This window comes from Hibiscus syriacus, unplaced genomic scaffold, assembly GCF_006381635.1.
Source record: "Hibiscus syriacus cultivar Baekdansim isolate YM2019G1 unplaced genomic scaffold, ASM638163v2 tig00110206_pilon, whole genome shotgun sequence".
NCBI lineage: Eukaryota > Viridiplantae > Streptophyta > Magnoliopsida > Malvales > Malvaceae > Hibiscus > Hibiscus syriacus.
In genome coordinates, this window is record NW_024062627.1 from 475,059 (window position 1) to 495,296 (window position 20,238).

A 20,238-nucleotide genomic window follows, 5' to 3' on the forward strand; every position below is an offset into this window, starting at 1 on the left:
ATCAGACGTCGTACACGTGTCATTACGTCTCCGTTCACCCCCACTAGTGCCAAGACTCCGTAAGAATAAGCCCGATGCACCTATCATCATTCAAGAGGCACCTCCTATCGTTCAAGAGGCCCCTCTCATCATCAAAGAAGCCCCTTCCACCGTTCAAGAGGCCCCCTATCATCGTTCAAGATGTCCCGTCTGCCGTTCAAGAGCCCGATTCATATGGCGTCATATGTCAACATATTGATAAACCCCCTCCCGTGCCCGATATGATGGATGCGAGTTGACTTTCGTATGTGTTACCGACCAGTATCATTCCTCAGCAGGAGAGGGAAACACTACCGGAAACAATTACGGATAATACCCTTTGGGCTAAGACCGCAGTTGATTTTTATCTACATGAGTGGAGCAAGGGGTGTTATTCTGACCTATGCCAAATCGACGATGCTATTCATTTGTTTCTTGATCGGTCTTGGTGGGGTATTTTATTAGGGGTTGAAGATAATGGCTATCTCGAAGGGGTGGTAAGTCTTATATTATTCTTATATTGCATTTTGATTAATTTTTTTTAAATTATTAATAAATTCACTAATATTTTTTTTTATAAAATAGCATATTGATGCATGGGTGTCACGTCTTCTAATAATAAGGAAATTGAGGAAAAGAAATATTCGATGGACTATTATGCCGACGTCTTTTCACGCAGCTCACTTGAAAGATCAGAGATATGCTTCATATACGTTGGGTAATGGAAAAACTAAACTTTATCCTGCGTGGTGGTAGGTCGATAAGGTTAATATTTTTTTTTAATATTTTAAAGGTTTTCATAAATTTTATTTGATGTGCGCAATTATTTATTATTGAAGGTGTTTATCCCTATTTTGAAACGTCGTCATTGGCTTCTCGTCGAGCTTCAGCTCCTATCCCTGAAGACAATGGTATATTACTGCATGTTGAATTGCATACCATTGTCTGATTTGAGAGATATTATTACAAAGGGATGGAGCGATCATTTGGCTAAATACTTGGATGCGATTGATTATTGGACAAATTCTGGAAACAAGAAGCCATAGAAGTTCAAAATTACAATGATCAGAGACGAGACTGCGCCACAACAAACGTAAGGAGTTAGAGGGGTTTGTGGTCCTCTCATATGCTTGTGCTTGGAACGTTTGACGACATGAAGTAAATAGTACCTACCTTCTACATATAGAGATAGAGGTGCAGTAGGCTTGTGGTTTTGGCATTATATGTCCAGATCGATATATACGAGACGCTGCCTACCTGCATACGCGTACTGAAAGTGTGCATAAACAATTGGTAAGTTTGAGCATGTGTTAACATAAATACTCTTTAATTGGTTTAAAAATATTTAGTTAAGTACCTAGAATTCAGTAATTTGTTGTTTGTTGGTTTTAGATGTGTAGAAAGTGTTGTTTGAGCAAATGTTTGGTTTCTGTAGGTTAATCCTGAAGTGAGCTGCGTGAAATTGATGTATTTGTGCATAAACAACAGTCTGGGGTACACTTTTTTTGCTTTGTTTAATTGAGTTTTACATTGAAAGTTGATTTGTTTAATTGATGAGGAAATAAGATTTATTTTTTGATTAATTGATTTGTAAAAGTTGATTTGTAAAAGTTTATTTGTTTAATTTGATGTGTAAATAAGAATTATTTTTTTGCTTGTTTAATTGATTTGTAAAAGTTGATTTGTTGCTTCTAAAAAATTCAATCTGTTTTATGTTTGAAGGAAAAAAAGACCTGTTGAAGGTACAAATTCGCAACGCGAAAGTTAAATTCACAACGCGAAATAAGCGTTGCAATAGTCAAATTCGCAACGCGATTTTCGGTTTGCAAATTTGACTTTCGCGTTGCGAATTTAACTTTCGCGTTGATCGCGACATACAACATCAATGTATATACAACATCAAACATATTTCAAGCTATAAATACATGGTAAGGACACTTGAAGAAGCAAGAGAACAACTATCCAAGCAATCAAACACATGAGAAAATCCCAACATGATAACAACTGAACAGATCATAGAAATGTTCAAACTCAAGTTGTAGATTTTGATTTCCTTTTGCTTGGCATCATATGAGATTTGGATTTTGATTTCCTTTTGCTTGGCACCATATGAGCTTTGGATTTTGATGAGCATCAGAAGCATTTCGGACTTATGATTTGGGTGGTACTCGGAAGCATTTCGGACTTATTATTTTTGTTATTATTACAAGTTGTAGCCCTCAATTATCAGGATTTTTAGTTGTCATTTGTTGCATTTCTCGTATACCACCCAAATCATACGCCCGAAACGTTTCTGACGTTTTAAAGTTGACAAAAAATTACGATGGTCAGGATTTCTCTCGCGTTTAAAGTTGAAAAAAACAATGGAAATTAGGAATAATCAATGATAACATGCATATTGACTTGGGCTAATATTTATAGTGGAGCCGAAATTTATATTGAAATTCAAATTGAAATTTAAATTCAAACTCCAATTACATATGAAATGAATTTGAAATGCAGTGTTAAATTGAACATGGAAATTGCATAATTGATTCATACTGTTCAAGTAACATGCTTTATGAACCATCAAGCTAAAAGACAATATTGATTGAGTTCAAATTTGAGTTGTGAGTTGATGGGGTTGTCACACTTGTCACATGGTTGGAATAAAGTACTCACATGGAAGAGATAGATTGTTTTGTTATACACAGTCCATCTCATCTGAATAAAAATATACATACAATATAATCAAACCAAAACATGCATACACAATAAATTTATACATAACAATGTTCAAATAATGTACCCACAAAAATGAAATTAATCCGATGAAAAAGGGTTATTTCTAATGAAGTACAGAATATTATTTTCCAAATAATGTACCCATAACAATGTTCAAATAATGTACAACATGAAAGTTAAATTCGCAACGCGAAATAAGTGTTGCGATAGTCAAATTCGCAACGCGAAAGCCAAATTCGCAACGCGATTTTCGATTTGCGAATTTGACTTTCGTGTTGATCGCAACATACAACATCAAACACATTCCAAGCTATAAATACAAGCTAAGAACGCTTGAAGAAGTAAGAGAACAACTATCCAAGCTATCAAACACAAAAGAAAATCCCAACATGATAGCAACTGAACAGATCATAGCAATGTTCAAACTCAAGTTACTAATGAATGTCTAACTGAAAATGTATGCATTCACACATAAAATACACATAATACAACGTTTGCATTTAAAAATCACCTAAGTTAATAAGTCCCAAAAGGTGAAGCCGTTTGTGATTGGGATTTTGATTGCGATTTTGATTTCATTTTGCTTGGCACCATATGAGCTTTGGATTTTGATGAGGATCCATTTTTTGGTAGAGGAAAAGATGATTATGATGGCATTGGTGATCCACAGGTCAACCTTGTATGATCACTTTCCTTGCACCGACTACATGTCGATATCCTCTTCTCTTTACCCTTAGACGATATACGATCGTGATTTTTTGGTCGGCCAGGTAGCCTGCTGTCCATGACTGGTGGCAAAATTATTTGTAAGTCATCTGGTATGTCCCACTCAGAAGAATGTGGACATGGGTAGACAATCTCGGCATAAGTCTGTCGATATACTTCTGTAGTGTAGCAATCCATATCGTATGCGCTTGAATCATATTGATTTAGATGAAGAGCAACTTTTATAACATGGCCACACGGATAACCAGATGTTTGTCATTTCTTATAACTACACGTCTTTGCATTTAGATCGACAAGCCCATTTAAGTTATTATCCAATACTTCAAACAAAGTGTTTGAATATGGTTCAACTCTCCATGACGTTGACTTCACAACACGTTTCGTTATCTTTTTTTTAGTCCATGGTGTAACACGACGTTCCAATGTTCCTATAAATTTAAATAAATAATACTTAGTAAAATATATGATAAGTTATGAATTTAAAAGAAATAATACCTGCATGGTTTCTTTTCTTCTAGTACCACTGTTGAATAGAGGCTCGAAAAAACTCCATTAACATAGTAATGGGTAATTTCCGGGAATGACGACTTAGAGCGTTAATTGATTCTGCACTATTAGACGTCATGAAACCATATCTTGCTCCAAGTTGATGTACTCTTGACCATCTTTCAAACCCGATATCTTCTAGTGTTTGAGCACATTGAGGCAAAACACATCTTAAACAATTTATATGCTTATTAAAATCCAATTCTCGATAAGCTTTTACAGCCTTCCAGTATATCCATTTGTGATTTTTTATACCAGCAGACCTTGATTTTAGATTTCTGTACAAATAAACACCAGAAATTCCATGAAAAGCATATGGGAAACACCTTCTAACAGCGTTGTCAATTGAGTTTTCCTTATCGGATATGATTGTCAGATTGCTAATAGGACATATGTAATCCCTAAGATGCCCCATAAACCATGTCCATGAATCAGAGGTTTCAGATTTCCCAACCCCGTAAGCTATTGGCAGTATCCCATTGTTAGCATCCATGGCTACTGCTAATAAGTTTACTCCAAGGTATCAACCTTTCAAATGTGCTCCGTCAACTATAATAATTGGGCGCATGCAAGTAATAAACGAACGAATCTACAAAATCATATACACAAGAAATATAATCATTTAAATGTGAAATGCATGCAACTAACAAAAATGAGTCAACAAAATTATAATTATTTACTAACCGCAACACTAATGGCAATAAACAGCAACTCAAAGCGTTCATCTCTATCTGTTTTGATATGAGTTACCGACCCAGGATTTTTTAGCTTTAAATTGTGATAATAAGCCGGCAGTTAGGCAAACGATGCTTCTGGCGACCCCCTCAACAATTTCAAGGCATAACATTTGGCTCTCCAAGCTTGAGAATATGAGATACTAATCTTGAACCGAGTATTCATGTCAGTTATAATTTCATGTCCCCGATATACCCTTCCATTCAAAAACATTAACTCAGCCAGAAAACCACCCAACACCTTTTTGTTTGCCTGTCTATGGTGAGGAAAAACTTGGGTTCTTGAACATGTATGTTTATCAATAAAAGTCCTAACTTGAAACATTTCACAATCTTTTATCCTCTTTGCAATCATACGCCACGTACAGTTTTTGTCAATCATACACCTTGTTTCGAAACGATCTTTGCTTGATTTGTTAACTTTTAGTTGATAGCCATCTTCCACGCATTTCGTATACAAAGTTATCTTCAAGTCTTCTTTTGTATCAAAACAATCATCTTTCTTGATACAAATAACTTTTTTGTAACAATCAACTGATATCTTTACCAAATCTTCTTCCGGTATCTGAAGTAATTCTAGCATATTCCAATTATACTCCCGTGGCATTTTCTTCTTTTTCCTTTCTTCGGGGACTTCTTCTTCTTCTTTTTCTTCTTCAGGGTTATATGAATTACAGAATGGATGTTCAACATGTTCATTCACAGCTGTAACTTCCTCCTTATTATCATCAACAACATCTTCCTCGGCATCAGCTGTTTCATCATCAAATTTCGGGTATTGACCAATATCAAAATCATTACATGCAGGGTATGTTTCTTCTTCCATCACATCATCAAAATCCGTGTATTGACCAAGATCAAAGTCCGGGTATTGACCAATATCAAATTTCGAATACTAACTAGTACTCATAATTTTTTCTGTTGGCTCATAATCGTTTAACTTGTAATACCCCCAACCCGTACCCGACCTGGATACGAGTCCGAGGTGTCACATTGACTTTTCAAACTTTGACTCATGACAAAAACTCGAGAAAATTTAAAACTTTCATTAAAGTCATAGCGGTTTGTTTAACTCAATCAATTAGTACATGCCAACTATATTCAATATATAGAATACATCTAATTCAAGACATATTTTCTGATCTGATCTTCGGTAATAAGTAACTGACCGATCTTGCTCCTCTTCACTTTTCTTCTAGCTTTCCGGAACCTTCGTGTGAAACACTCACACGCTAAGTCGATGACTTAGTGAGGCATAAAAACATATAACCACTACTAATGCATTCATAATCTATACTTATTATATCATACAAAATCATACATTCTTTCATGCAACCACTATCCACTTGCACACACACATCATTCACATATTCTTATAACAGGTTTCATAGCACAAAACATGTAAATCATATGTAAGGTATTTATTATTATCTCTTTATTAGTCTTATTTTCGTTCTTTATCTTTTTGTCATATGTTCTTGCATCAATTCCTCTTAACCAAGCTATATACACATCATCATATCACATATATCACTTCACACCATAAAGATTACAAACCAATCACATACTATCATGCAAGGTTCTTTTATATTATTTCCTTTATTAGCCCATGTACACATGTGAGAACCATAGATATGTGAGTCTATAGATGTTGTGCACTAATGCTGTCACCACCGCTCGTATAATTACACCGAAGTGCCACGTAGAATTGCATCGGAGTGCCGCGTAGAATTACACCGTAGTGCCATATAATAATGTTCATAAGGACCACATATCATTCCTTAAGAATCATATACATATACTAGGGATCAAGTATGTGTCTCACAAGACTTCACACATGTTCCAAAGAATATATATATATCCCGAAGGACCGCGTAGACCCTCGACTCTTGGCATGCCAACTTTACCCCAGAGCTTTCAAGACACAAAACATGGGCATTAATATTTATGTTAACATACATTCACATATACACATAGTCTCATAGTTCTTTCACATAGCTCATTTTCATATAAATCACATATCACATATACATATAGACACATGATTCACTTACACGTAGAACATTTTCATATGATTCACATATCACAAAGCTTATCACATATAATTGTATTCTTTTCCATATAGTCACATAATCATATAATATTTCAAAGGACCTATACTTTCTCTTTCATATATCTCATGTCAAGTATCATATCTTGTAATCATGTAATCATGTTACTTATCATCACATAACTTCTACTCATACGGTTCAACATCATTAAACTTAGTTCACTTTTTCATATTATCATACATTTATATAACCTTATATGTCCTATAAATAACCTATAAACTTACTCATATACTCATATATACTCTTTAATATAATTTGCATAGCAATGCTCTATAATTGTATCATATAATGAGTTTACCTAAGTCTTCCTTTATAAAGTTTATACTACAAGTTCAAATAATCTCATTCTATCCTATACATAATTTCTACTTATCATATCTCACTTCTCCTTTCACTCACATAAATCATCTATATATTAGTTTTATCTATTTATTTAATTCAATTTCCCATGACTTCTATAATACTCTTTCATAAAGTTTTGTAATTCTTCACTTTATAATTCATAAACTGTAGTTTCCTTTAAGTATATACATATTCCGTATAAAACTTATGTATCATTACTTATGTTTATGCCCTCAAATTTATACTATCCTCGTAGAGTCTCTTAACATTTCTCATGTAATCACTTATACGATATAATATGACTTATACTTGGTTATCTTATATTCATATATATATATATATATATATCAATGATTCATTAACTTGTAGCTTATTTCACATATTCATTTCAGTCCTTATGTCTTTATCATACAACTTATTTCATGTTATTCTATTATTACATAATAGTGTTTTACACAAATCATATAATATATATAGAGCATATCAATATCTTTAGTCATGCATACATACAATTAATGTAATACATATAATCGCATATAATCATAACAAACACATAATCATGTTCATGACTTCATGCATATTACTCTAGGAAATGGACTCATCGCAAGTATTATTTCCATTAAACACTACATGTTACTAGTATGCACTCACCTGGCCTCACTAGTCAATACAAATCTCTTATCTTTCCCTTTTATCGATCTTACTTGACAATGATTCTGGAACTCGTTCAGGCTCTGAATCTACATAATTATACATTTTCAAGACAATTATTAGATACCTACATCTTGTAATTTGATACTAACAACTTAAACGAACTTAATAAACCAATATTCTTTTCTTTCTTTAGGGGGGAATCGGTTCCCTCCTGTGGGGGTATCGGTTCCCCCATGACATTCTGTAAATTCTGGTTTGTTTGAGGGGGTATCGGTTCCCCTTGAATGGGTACCGATTCTCCTAGCCCAGAAATCACATGTTGAGCTTGAAAATCACTTCATTTTCAGCTCAACACTTCATATTTCACTACCTTTAATATTCCTAACTTTCATATACATACTTAAACTAATTAATTTTCATTCAATACCTCTTTAACTTAAAAATTCACTCCTCCACATAGCATTCAAGAATCATACCAAATTTTCTATATGTTCTAAATCCAATTCTATCACTCCAAATCTCTTAATTTAACCATTGACAAGTCAAATTCAACTTCACAATATATTAACTCCCTCAATTTCAATAATTCACTTAAAAACTCTTCACATTTAATCCTTCATAACTCATTCATTTTGGAGTTTCAACATGCTTTAATCTCTAAATAATCTTTCTTATCACCCCAAGAATCAAAACTAAGTTTAAAACTCAAGAATTAACCAGTTGAAATTAAACTTACCTTTGCCATAGAGCTTACGGGAAGAGAAGAAGAAGAAGGTTGAACCAAAGTCTCCAGACTTTTCTATTTTTCATCCCTTTCCACGTGCCATCTCTTATATAAAGGAGAAATAAAAATCTTTCTTATGGAATTACCATTATACCCTTCAAACTTTCCAAAAATTACCATTTAATCTAACATTGAAATTTTTCTACTTAAATCCTTGAACTTTTAACTTCTTTCGAAACCGAGCATATAGTTTTCAAAATTTGCAATTTAGTCATTGACCCTGATTTGGGATATTACATAATTGGTCAATACGAAAATCGGAATTTGGTGCTGAAAGTTGATTGAGATTTGGATTAGGAAAAGGTTGTGGGTTTTGAGATTGTGTTTGATATTGTGTTTGGTATTGGAAATGCGGTGAAACAAAATTTGCTTGGTGATGAAATTGTGGTGGAACCATTAAATTTTGGGTTGAAGAACTTAGTTGATTACTACCTGCTATTGACCCAACTTCACTACTTCTAGGTTCAACAACATACAATGTAACATCATCTTCTTGCGAAACACTAATGTAAGCAATGAATCATTCAATATCTTCATTGTCGGTTAACAAATAAACTTTACCTTTTATCTGATAAGATAGCCTAAATCCACTAGGAGGCTCTAAATTCAATTTATTTGCAATACGTAACATTAGAGTTTCATAAGTTAACTTTTTTAATGACAGTTTTAGTTGAAGATTCATGGGTAAAGGCACATATTGTAAAACAACATGAACATTCTCCCATGACCCTCTAAAACACAAATCTATCCAAACATGATCAACATTAGATGATTTCATTCTACAAATTGTAAATTAATTTACTAAACAAACGAGCTATAAACTAGATATCATCACTAACTTAGAGAAAAACATACCTTTATTAAGTTGATAGTTGATAATTTGGGAGAGAAATCATTGAAAAATTATATAGAAATAAAATTATGTAAACAAAAATTAGAGATGGGGAAGGATGTCGTTGGATATAGGAACGGATGTCGCCGGAGAGAGTGATAGATGGAGATAGAATGAGTTGCGATTTAGGGATTTAGGTTATGAGTTGTTACTGCTGCGTTGTTATATACCCAAAACATTTGTGTTGCGAAATTAAATTCGCGTTGCGAATTTGACTTTGTGTTGCGAATTTGACTATCGCGTTACGAATTTGACTTCTGTGTTGCGATTTACAGATTCGCGTTGCGAATTTGGAAACTGGATTGCGAAATTGGAGTTCGCGTTGTGAATTTGTTGGTAATTTTGGCAAATAAAAAAAAATTGGTTAAATTCATATATTATAAGACATTTTTGATCACTGAGATTATTTTCTCTTTTATTAATAAGCTCGTCGTATCAACCTTTTCTCACTATTTTATTTTAACTTTTTCTGGGAGTGAAGCGTAAACTTTGTATAAAATTTCGCTCTACTCGTTTTTTACCTCTCGAATTAAAAAAAGAACATGTTAAACTTCAAAATTGTTATTTTTATTATTAAATTGAATTAATAGATAAAATTTTATGGTTTTGTTGAATAATTTTTACTGTTTTATACACTTTCAATTTTCTCTGTTTTTTATATTTCTAATGTCTTAAATACAATTTTCTTGATCTATTTCATAATTTTTAATATTTTGTCATTTTGAAACATTTTAAAATATTTTTAAACCTTTTAATTTTTATGTAAAATAATAAAATAACTAACGTAAGTATTAGAAAAGATAGACATTTGATGTAAATTTAATGATTTTTTTTAATTAATTCAAATTTTAGAAAATGTGAATATAAAAATAGGAAAGATAACAATGATTTTTTTATACAAAAAAATTGAGGAATAAAAATGTCATTATAGTTAAAGTTTAACCTATTAATCCGTGCATGAGGTGGATAGGTTGATAGAAGAACCTAGAATCTGCACTTGCAATGTTGTTGCTTACATTACACCACCTAATTGGCTAATTTGTTGTTTTGGGCACCTAAATTCAACACTCCTATTATCAGTTTTTGATCCTGACAATGTTATGGATTTGATTCGTCCACTTGCCCTTCTAAACCATTTTAAGAAATCGTCGAAATCATATTTTTATCATAACAAAATCTAACTTTATTTACGTTTTTTTATCTCTCGAATACAATAATTGGTTACAGTGATTTAAAAGAATATTATTTTTCTTAGAGATTTTAGATTCGAATAACTACATTTGTAAAACACATATGTTATTAATGATTAAGAAAGATTTTGAATTGATATTACATTATAATCACTCCAGATTATTAAAAAACAATCAAATTATTAATAAAATTGAACTTAATTCCTTTAGCAGTTAATAAAATATAAATTTAAAATTTGTGATTATTTATTTCAAATCAAACTTTTTTTAATTTTACAATAGAAAAATAAGTGTTTATATTTTTGGGTAAATTACATGTTTACTAATTAAATTATTACTTTTGTTTCATTTTAGTACCCAGTTTTGTTTTCAAAATCATATATAATGTTTAGTTTAGATTTCAATTTAGTATCCCGCCTTTAAAAACTTAACGATAATACTGATGTGTCTCCATAAAGTAATGTCACATTATCATTGGAAAAAAAATCACGTTAATAGTTTTGTTAATTTTTCAATTGACATATACTAAGTTGAAACTTAAACTAAATGTTAGGTATGCTTTTGAAAAAAATTTGAATACAAAAACGAAATAAAAATAATAGTTTAAGTACTAAATATGTAGTGTAGCCTATTTTTTTCATTAAAAGTGTTTTATATTGCTGAATATAAATGATTAAGTATTATGTGAGAATTATTTAAATCCAAGGAGCAAGAGCAGTACTCTTATAAGTACATAAATAAAAATCATTACGTTTGTAAGTAATTGCAAATTGATTTAATTAAAAAAATCGTGAAAATTAAATCTGAAGGGAGGAGTGTGGCCAGAATCTCGGGCATGCTAGAGGGACTGGGTTTTAATAAATTATAAGTTAGTAATGATGATAAGGATATTAGTAAGCACAAGAGTTAGTAATGAAATCTGATTATATATACATATTTTATTAAAATAAATTATATAAATTAAAGAATTTAGATACCATCCAGATATATATTTTTAACATATAATATAATTTTAAATTAGTTTTTTTTTAAAAATATTCTCATAATATTTTTGATGGAATTAAAGATAGGGACAAGTTTAATAGAGAGAGATTTGGCACGATGTGTGGTGAGAGATTAATTATTCCCTAAAATCAAGGTGTTTATAAATTTGATTTAATATTGTAATGTTGAACAACAAACATAATCCGCCAATCTCTACCGTCCACCAAGATACGCGTATCCACCGATTACACTGTTATCTTATTCCCCCTTTTTTATGATAAAAATTGATTAATACGAATATTAGATCTTTCAAGAAACGGCAACTTGCGTGTGCTTAACCCAATATTTACGTGGACCACTTAACTGTCCTTTCAAAATTAATATTTATCATTTGTATATTTAAATTAAACAATATCAAATACATAAATTTTAGATCAAACAATTCTTAAAATTATTTTTAAAAATAATATTAAGCTGATTCTTAACATAACTAAATTAATTGATATTAAACTGATTCTTGTCGTTGAAACAGTAATAGTTTTACATACAAAACTCATAAATTTTGTGTTCGATCACCAAATTATTTAAAGGCCCTTTATCTAAATATTATAAATAAACGTGAAAAAAATAAAATGATTTAATAATAATATATAGGGTAAACTACGTATTTAGTTACTCAATTATTTATGTGATTATGTTTTAGTCATTCAACTTTTCTTTTTTCAAAATCATATCTAAACTTACTTTTTGATTCTATTTTGGTCACATATCGTTAAAAAATAATTAGAAATATTGACTGGCATTTTTTTATCTTTTTAGTGATGATGTTATATTACCTTATGGTGACATATCAACATCACCGTTAAATTTTTAATAAATGTTGACCAAAATGAACCCAAAACGTAAATTTATTTATGATTTTAAAAAAAGTGTGACCATAACAAAATCACAATAATAATTGAATAGCTAAATACATTATATATATATATATATTAAATAATTATTAAATTTAAAATAATTTAATTTAATAATTTCTTAATTTCAAATTCAGTCGTGAATTAATTCATAATAATATACGTGTGTGTATTTTACTATAAGCTCTTTCAAATATTCGGTAGGTCTTCAGTTTTGGTGGGTAGATATTTGAGCATATCTAATTTCAAATAATTAAATCATGGTTTACAAGTTTTATTTTATTTTATTATTGTAATTTGAAACTTGACTTGTGGCAATAAAGGGCATGTTTGATCATGTATTAAAAGTTTTCAACAGCTAAATTTTTAAATATATTTTTAGTTAATTTTTAAAATATAGTTGATAATTCATATAAAGTCATATATAAATATAATATAAGTAGATACATACATAGAGCTAAATAGTGCTGAAAATGGTAACGGCATCTTCTCGAATTTGCTGCACTCATGTCTCACCTACACAATTAAAAACACTCTAGTGTCGCCTATTGTTTCATAGCTCGAAATTTAATCATTTAAAGTTAAAAGGATTAAATTATATATATATATATATATATATATATATATATATATATATATATATATTATCAATTTAAGTGTTTAACATTTTTAATATTATTATTTAGGTATTCACATCATAACAACCATTAAAAATAAATCAATTAATTAATATTTGACTTTTGACTTAATTTTTTTAATATTTTAGGAAAATGAAATTTATATTTTTTTAAATCCTAACTTTTTCTATTTTTCATAAAATTTTTCAAGGCCTTCAATTCTAGCACTGATCATCACCACTGTTGTCGACCACTCACTCACTCGTCGATCATCAATCAGTTAATCATCTATTGACCATTCACTCACTCATCGATTGAGATAGATGGGTGTAGAAATTTAAGAATTTAAGAGTTTTAGGGGTATGAAACATGATTAATTATCAACGACGAGTTGGTAGGCGATTAATGGGGGCAGCATAGGCAGTTGATGACTGATGGGTGGCATGGATGCTTTGGAATTAAAGATATGGGGATTTCTGTGTGTGTATTTTACCCTAAATTTATCTATATTAAATAAACATGATTAAATTTATTATTATTATTATTATTATTATTATTTAGTATATATTAAATTAAGAATAAAAATATTTAAAGCCCGCCAAGCGAGGACGTGGTATTAATTTTACTTATTTATAAATAAATGCTATTATATTCCTCGAGTAAACATGCAACCAATCAAGGGGTTCAATTTATTATTATTATTATTATTAAATATAGTATACAAATAATTATTAAATTTATTAAAATATTAAAAGTTATAAAATAATTAATAAATTTATTAAAAGTTATAAAATAATTTTGGGTACTTGTGTATGTAGAAAATCTTTACTGGGAGAGTTACCTACCAAAACTAGATGTGCAACGCGGGTCAATTCAGATTAGTTAAATCAGGTCGTCTACGACCCTTATTTTAAATTGATCCCTAAACTTTAAAATATTTCAATTTCATCTCAAACTATGACATTCATTCTAAATAAGTCTAAACTTTTTGAATATTCCAGTTTCATACCAAACTATATGTATATATTAATCACATCCCTTGTTAATAAAATCATTAGGCCATATTATGTTATTATATGTTTGGAAAAAAACAAAGATTAGGTTAAACTATGGTTGAAACTAATTACACATTTGGATGAATTTATGGATGAAATTGGAATATTCACAAGTTTGGGGACTAATTTAGAAAGAGGGTCATAGTTTAGGGATGAAATTAGAATATTCAAAAGTTTAAGGAATAATTTAGAATGAGAGTCATAGTTCGAATATATAACTGGAATATTAAAAAAATTTAAGGACCAATTTAAAATGAAAATTATAGTTTGATGATATGATATAATTAAGGGGAGAAGAGCTTAGATCACATATATTATAATTAACAAATAAAATTTAACAATTATATGAATCATTAGGGAATTCAACTCCATAATTAATGAAAGTGAAACTTATTTATTTTCAAGACAATTTTTATAATTCTTTTTTTAAAATTATACAATATTTATACTACACAGTCCTTCGTTATCTTAAAACTAATAAATATTTTGAGCATATAAATATATTTAATTCGACGTATTTTATGCAACGCTGATAATGATACTAATCAAATTAAGTTTAATCGGTTAAAGAAAAATATAAAATATAAAGAAAGCATAAGAATTGGAAGAAAAATTGATTTTTCATAATTTATATTTAAGGAGGTCATTTCCCCCTGTAATTTTAGTGTTTCTATTGTTTAGTATAGAAATCAAATCCTTTTACATTTTCTTAATGAAAAAGTTCAATAAAATTTTGATTTTTGCTTCCAAAATCATGACTAAGATGAATCAATAATATAAAGGAAAGATGATGGTGGTGGAGGCCCGCCACCAGCTCCTGCTGCGCCTCCTCGTAACTGGATCCCTCTACGAAATCGTCTAGCAATGGAAGCCGTAGGAGATGGAGCTCGTGCGAACCAACACCGGCCACTGCCTTGGCGTCATTTCAATGGTCGTCCATCATTTCGACATGATTGCTCCCTTGACTATTTAAATATTATGAGTTAAAATTTTAAAAAATAAGATCAAATTATAATAATATGTGAAGGTTAGAGGATTAAATTTATTATTATGTTAATGTTATTAATTATCACATCATTTTCGGATAATTTTTAATAAAAAATTAATTTATTATATTTAGCCGAATTGTTATTTTATATTTTTATAATTAGACGGTGTAAAAGAATACATTATAGTCGAGAGACCAATAGTGATGATTTACTAAGTTTAAAAAGTGATTTTTTTAAATTAAATCAAAATTAGGGGTGGTTGAAGAAATCGAACTCAACCAGTTTTATGAAAAATAAAGTTAAGTTGAATCATATTTGAATTTAAGGGGAAAAATCTTTAACTCGGCCTGGCTTAAAATAATAATATAATTCTCCATATGTTTTTCAAATTAATTACTATAATACCGTATGTACACCTCAAGTATCTCCTTATTTTTAAAATAAAAAATATATAAATAAGTATTATAATAACTTTTTCTCAATTATATCCTTTTTTTTAAAAAAATATGAATATATAAGATCAAAACAAATTTTAATTTTAGAATTATGATCAAATAAAAGATAATCAAACATTAAATTTAATTGAGTTGAAATTAATTTTAAATTAACCAAAACCCTAACTTATATGTACATCTAATAAGAATATGCAAAAAATACTGTTTTACGACTTTGAAAATCAAAATTTGAGTTTTATTATTTAGGATAAATTACATCATATACCATTGAATTTTAGGTATTGTATCCTTTATACCACTAAATTTTTAATTTTATCAATTATATCACAGAATTTTGATTTTCGCTATAATTATATAAGTGGGTTGTTAAATTTTAACGACACGGTGTCGTTGACATATCTTTCTGTCACTATGATGATGTGGACAAAGTGATATCATTTTTGTGACGATTATTGATGCCCAAAACGACATCGTTTTAGGCATTGAACTTTAAGATTGTATCGATTTTTCCACTAAACTTTCAAATACTTTACTTTTTTAGCACTGTACTTTCCGACTACCGTCGACCTCAAATCACTGCCTTTCACCGATCATCTTTCGTGATAATATATCAATACCGAAGCATTCACATTTCATTCATCTTTCTTCTACTATGGTTGTTTTTCCATGAAATCCACTCGAAATCGACTAAAATCCATTTAAAAGTTTGTTGTACTAATATTTTGATCTCTTCTAATTACAATCTAATGAGAATAGTTTTAGGGTATGTTATTAGTCTTCTCGAACTAATGTTTCACACCATTCAAATTTTCCAACAAACACTCTAAATCCCGTATCTCTAAGAAAGCCTCCAAACCCCAAAAAAAATCATATATATTTTTTTGTTTAATCTCATCGATTTTGAATGGGTATCATGGAAAGCCAATCATATAAGAAAAAAGATGAATGAAATACAAACATTTTGATACTAATCTTACTGCGAAAAATAAATCGAAAATGGGTGGTGATTGGCTGTCGAGGGTGATCAAAAAAGTACAATGCAAACAATGGATATATTTAAAAATTTAATAATAAAATTGATACATCATAAAGTTTAGTGCATAAAATGATGTCGTTTTAGGCATTAATAGATGTACTAAAACGATATTATTTTGCCAATGCCATCACATCATTTGGATTTTAAGACTCAATGACATAATTGAAGTGGAAACCAAAGTTTAATGATATAATTGACAAAATTGAAAGTTCAACGGTATAAATTAACTAGTATTCAATCTATTAACCAACTATTTAGATTAGATTTTATAGAGGCCCATATGAGGACGACCCTCTCAACACAATTTGCTCTGTTGACAAATGTCAGGGTTCGAATCTCTTTACTTAAGAAATCTAATATCTCATCTTACTGGACCAACTTATTGTTGTTGATTACGTAATTTAATATTTAATTAATTATAATTATAATTATTAAGTTATTGAAAAAAAGTTATAACTTGAATTTTTTTAAAAAGGGCGAAGGCTGAAACCGTAAATTCAGATTTGGCAAAGTAATACTGTTATGTCTCATCGTAAACGTTCAACTCCCCACTTCCGGATTTTGCTAGGCCAAAACAGTATGTATAAAAACGAACCCCCAAACGTGACTCAATGCATAACAGAAACTCCTAAGGCTCTCCCTCACCTAACCCAACTGCCCTTTCTCTAGTAATAATCGAACTCCCCTTTCTGTCTCTTTCCTCACTTGTCGTCGTCGTCGCCGCCGCATAACTACCCCCATGGCTTGTGTTAGCTTGGCTAAGCTCAACGCGCCTTCGTCCACTTGGATCGGCGGCCAGCAGTCTTTCTCTCAACGATCCGGCTCGTCAACTCGGCTCGCCACTCGCAGAGTCTCACTCCCGATCCGTGCCGGCGCTTACACCGACGAACTCATCAAAACCGCCGTTAGTGTTTTCATTGATCTCTCTTTTCATTTCCTTTTCAAGTTTTAGAAGATCATTTCATATTGCGTTGTTAGATTTTTTTTGGTGGCTATAGATTGATCGATTGTCGTGAAAAGATTAAGATCAGCTTATGTACAATTGTTTTCCTTTAATCTGTAAATCAGAAATTAGTTTTTACTTGCAAATTGATTGGCGTCTGGTATAATAGCATGTTACTTTCATTGATGCTTGATGGACACATGGTTTTGTTACAATTTAACCTTCTATGTTAACTGTTGATATTTACGTTATTAATCACAATAATATTCGTTACATTTGCAACTTTGATTAAGGCCGTTGACCGATTTGCAATCGTAATTTAAATTCATGAATGGAGAATTATGAGAAATTTTGTGGGCTAGCCAGCTTGATGAAGGAGACTGATGAATTGTTTTTTAATTGATTCTTTCTTGGTGTAGAAAACTATTGCTTCCCCTGGTCGTGGAATCCTGGCAATTGATGAATCGAATGCAACATGTGGGAAGAGATTATCTTCTATTGGTTTAGACAACACCGAACCCAACCGCCAGGCTTACAGACAGCTTCTGCTCACAACTCCTGGCCTCGGAGAATATATTTCTGGCGCCATTCTTTTTGAAGAAACACTTTACCAGTCGACAACAGACGGGAAGAAGTTTGTTGATGTCTTGCATGACCAGAAAATCGTGCCTGGCATCAAAGTAGATAAGGTAACACTGCTGAATTTCCACATTTATACACCTTGAGAACTCCTTTTGTTGGTACGCACTAATTCAATCTTTTGCATTCCCGTGTTTTAGGGTTTGGTTCCTCTACCTGGATCAAACAACGAATCTTGGTGTCAAGGCTTGGATGGATTGTCATCAAGATCGGCTGAGTACTACAAACAAGGTGCTCGATTTGCCAAGTGGTAAGTCAATTTTACATAGTTAACTTGTGCCTTAGGAAGTTCAAATGAAAGTTCTGGTTGGTTTATATATATATATTTGTACACATACATGTATTGCAGTTCTCATTCTTGAACTGATGTATTCATTAAAATACTCAGGAGAACAGTCGTCAGCATTCCTTGTGGTCCTTCTGCTCTGGCTGTTAAGGAAGCTGCTTGGGGACTTGCACGTTATGCTGCCATTTCTCAGGTATTGATAGGTTTTATCAGTTTCTTATAACTCACTGAAACAAATGCAAGGCTCGTTATTTCCCTACTCAAAATTGAAGTTCTTGTAATTCGTGAATGGAAATTAGATTAATTTTCAACTTTCTTCTCAAATTCTGGCATGAGTTCGACATTGGCTTGGCTAGTTTAGCTGGTACTTGTTCTCATGTTATATTATAGTTGGTTTTCATATAGAGCGCAATTGTATGTTAATGTGAATTAATATCCAGGACAATGGTCTTGTGCCAATTGTGGAACCCGAGATTCTTCTCGATGGTGACCACCCCATTGAGAGGACCCTTGAAGTAGCTGAGAAAGTCTGGGCAGAAGTCTTTTACTACCTGGCTGAGAACAATGTTATATTTGAGGGCATCTTACTCAAGCCTAGCATGGTAACCCCAGGAGCTGAACACAAAGAGAAGGCTTCTCCTGAGACTATTGCCAAATATACACTCACCATGCTGAAAAGGAGAGTTCCACCAGCAGTTCCGGGAATCATGGTACCTAAACCCCCTTATTCATATCTAGACTCCATTCGTTTGATGTTTTTGAATTTAGGTTTCTGCTTTTCATTTTTGTTTTTCAAAAAAATGAAGAAATATATATATTTTTTTTAGAAAAAGAGAAAGGAAGCTAAAGAAAAATATCAAAAACATCAACCAGTGGAACTTTAATTTGTAATTCAAAATCCAGTTACTTACCCCATTGGTGTGGACTGTTAGGTTGATATTGGCATGCATAAGTAAATTGTAATGATGTTTGGGTGAAATGACATGAAAAAGTTATCAAAGCCTTTACTTTTAGAAGTTTCATCATGCAAGCTCTTATGTCTTGATTCTTAAAGCATGTTTGATCTATTCTTCTATTTTGTTACCTACACATTTGATCTATTTGGAGAAGCTTTGATTAATTAGGTGTACACATTTGTTTATCTTGCAGTTTTTGTCTGGAGGACAGTCCGAGGTTGAAGCTACGTTGAACTTGCACGCAATGAACCAAAGCCCCAACCCATGGCATGTTTCATTCTCATACGCACGTGCATTGCAGAACACTGTGCTTAAGACATGGCAAGGACGTCCTGAGAATGTTGAAGCTGCCCAGAAGGCTCTTTTGGTGCGTGCAAAGGCAAATTCTCTGGCTCAACTCGGAAAGTACTCAGCCGAGGGTGAAAGTGAAGAAGCCAAGAAAGGCATGTTTTGTTAAGGGCTATACTTATTAGGCCTTTAAGTTCGGGCAAACGACTTTCAAGTGTTATTTCTGGTTTTCTCTTTCTTTCTTTTTGGGTTGGCTGTGTGTGGCTCTTTGAGTGAGGATTACTTGCTTTTAGATAAAGTTTTTAAATTTTTGTTTTCATGCCTCCTGAATAACTAGAGAGGTTGAATAAATTAC

General features: G+C 31.3%; 1 pseudogene; it reads left to right on the plus strand.

Moving 5' to 3' along the window:
* The first annotated feature begins 17,374 nt into the window (after positions 1 to 17,374).
* LOC120219370 lies at positions 17,375 to 20,211 on the plus strand (annotated as a pseudogene).
* Positions 20,212 to 20,238: the final 27 nt, after the last annotated feature.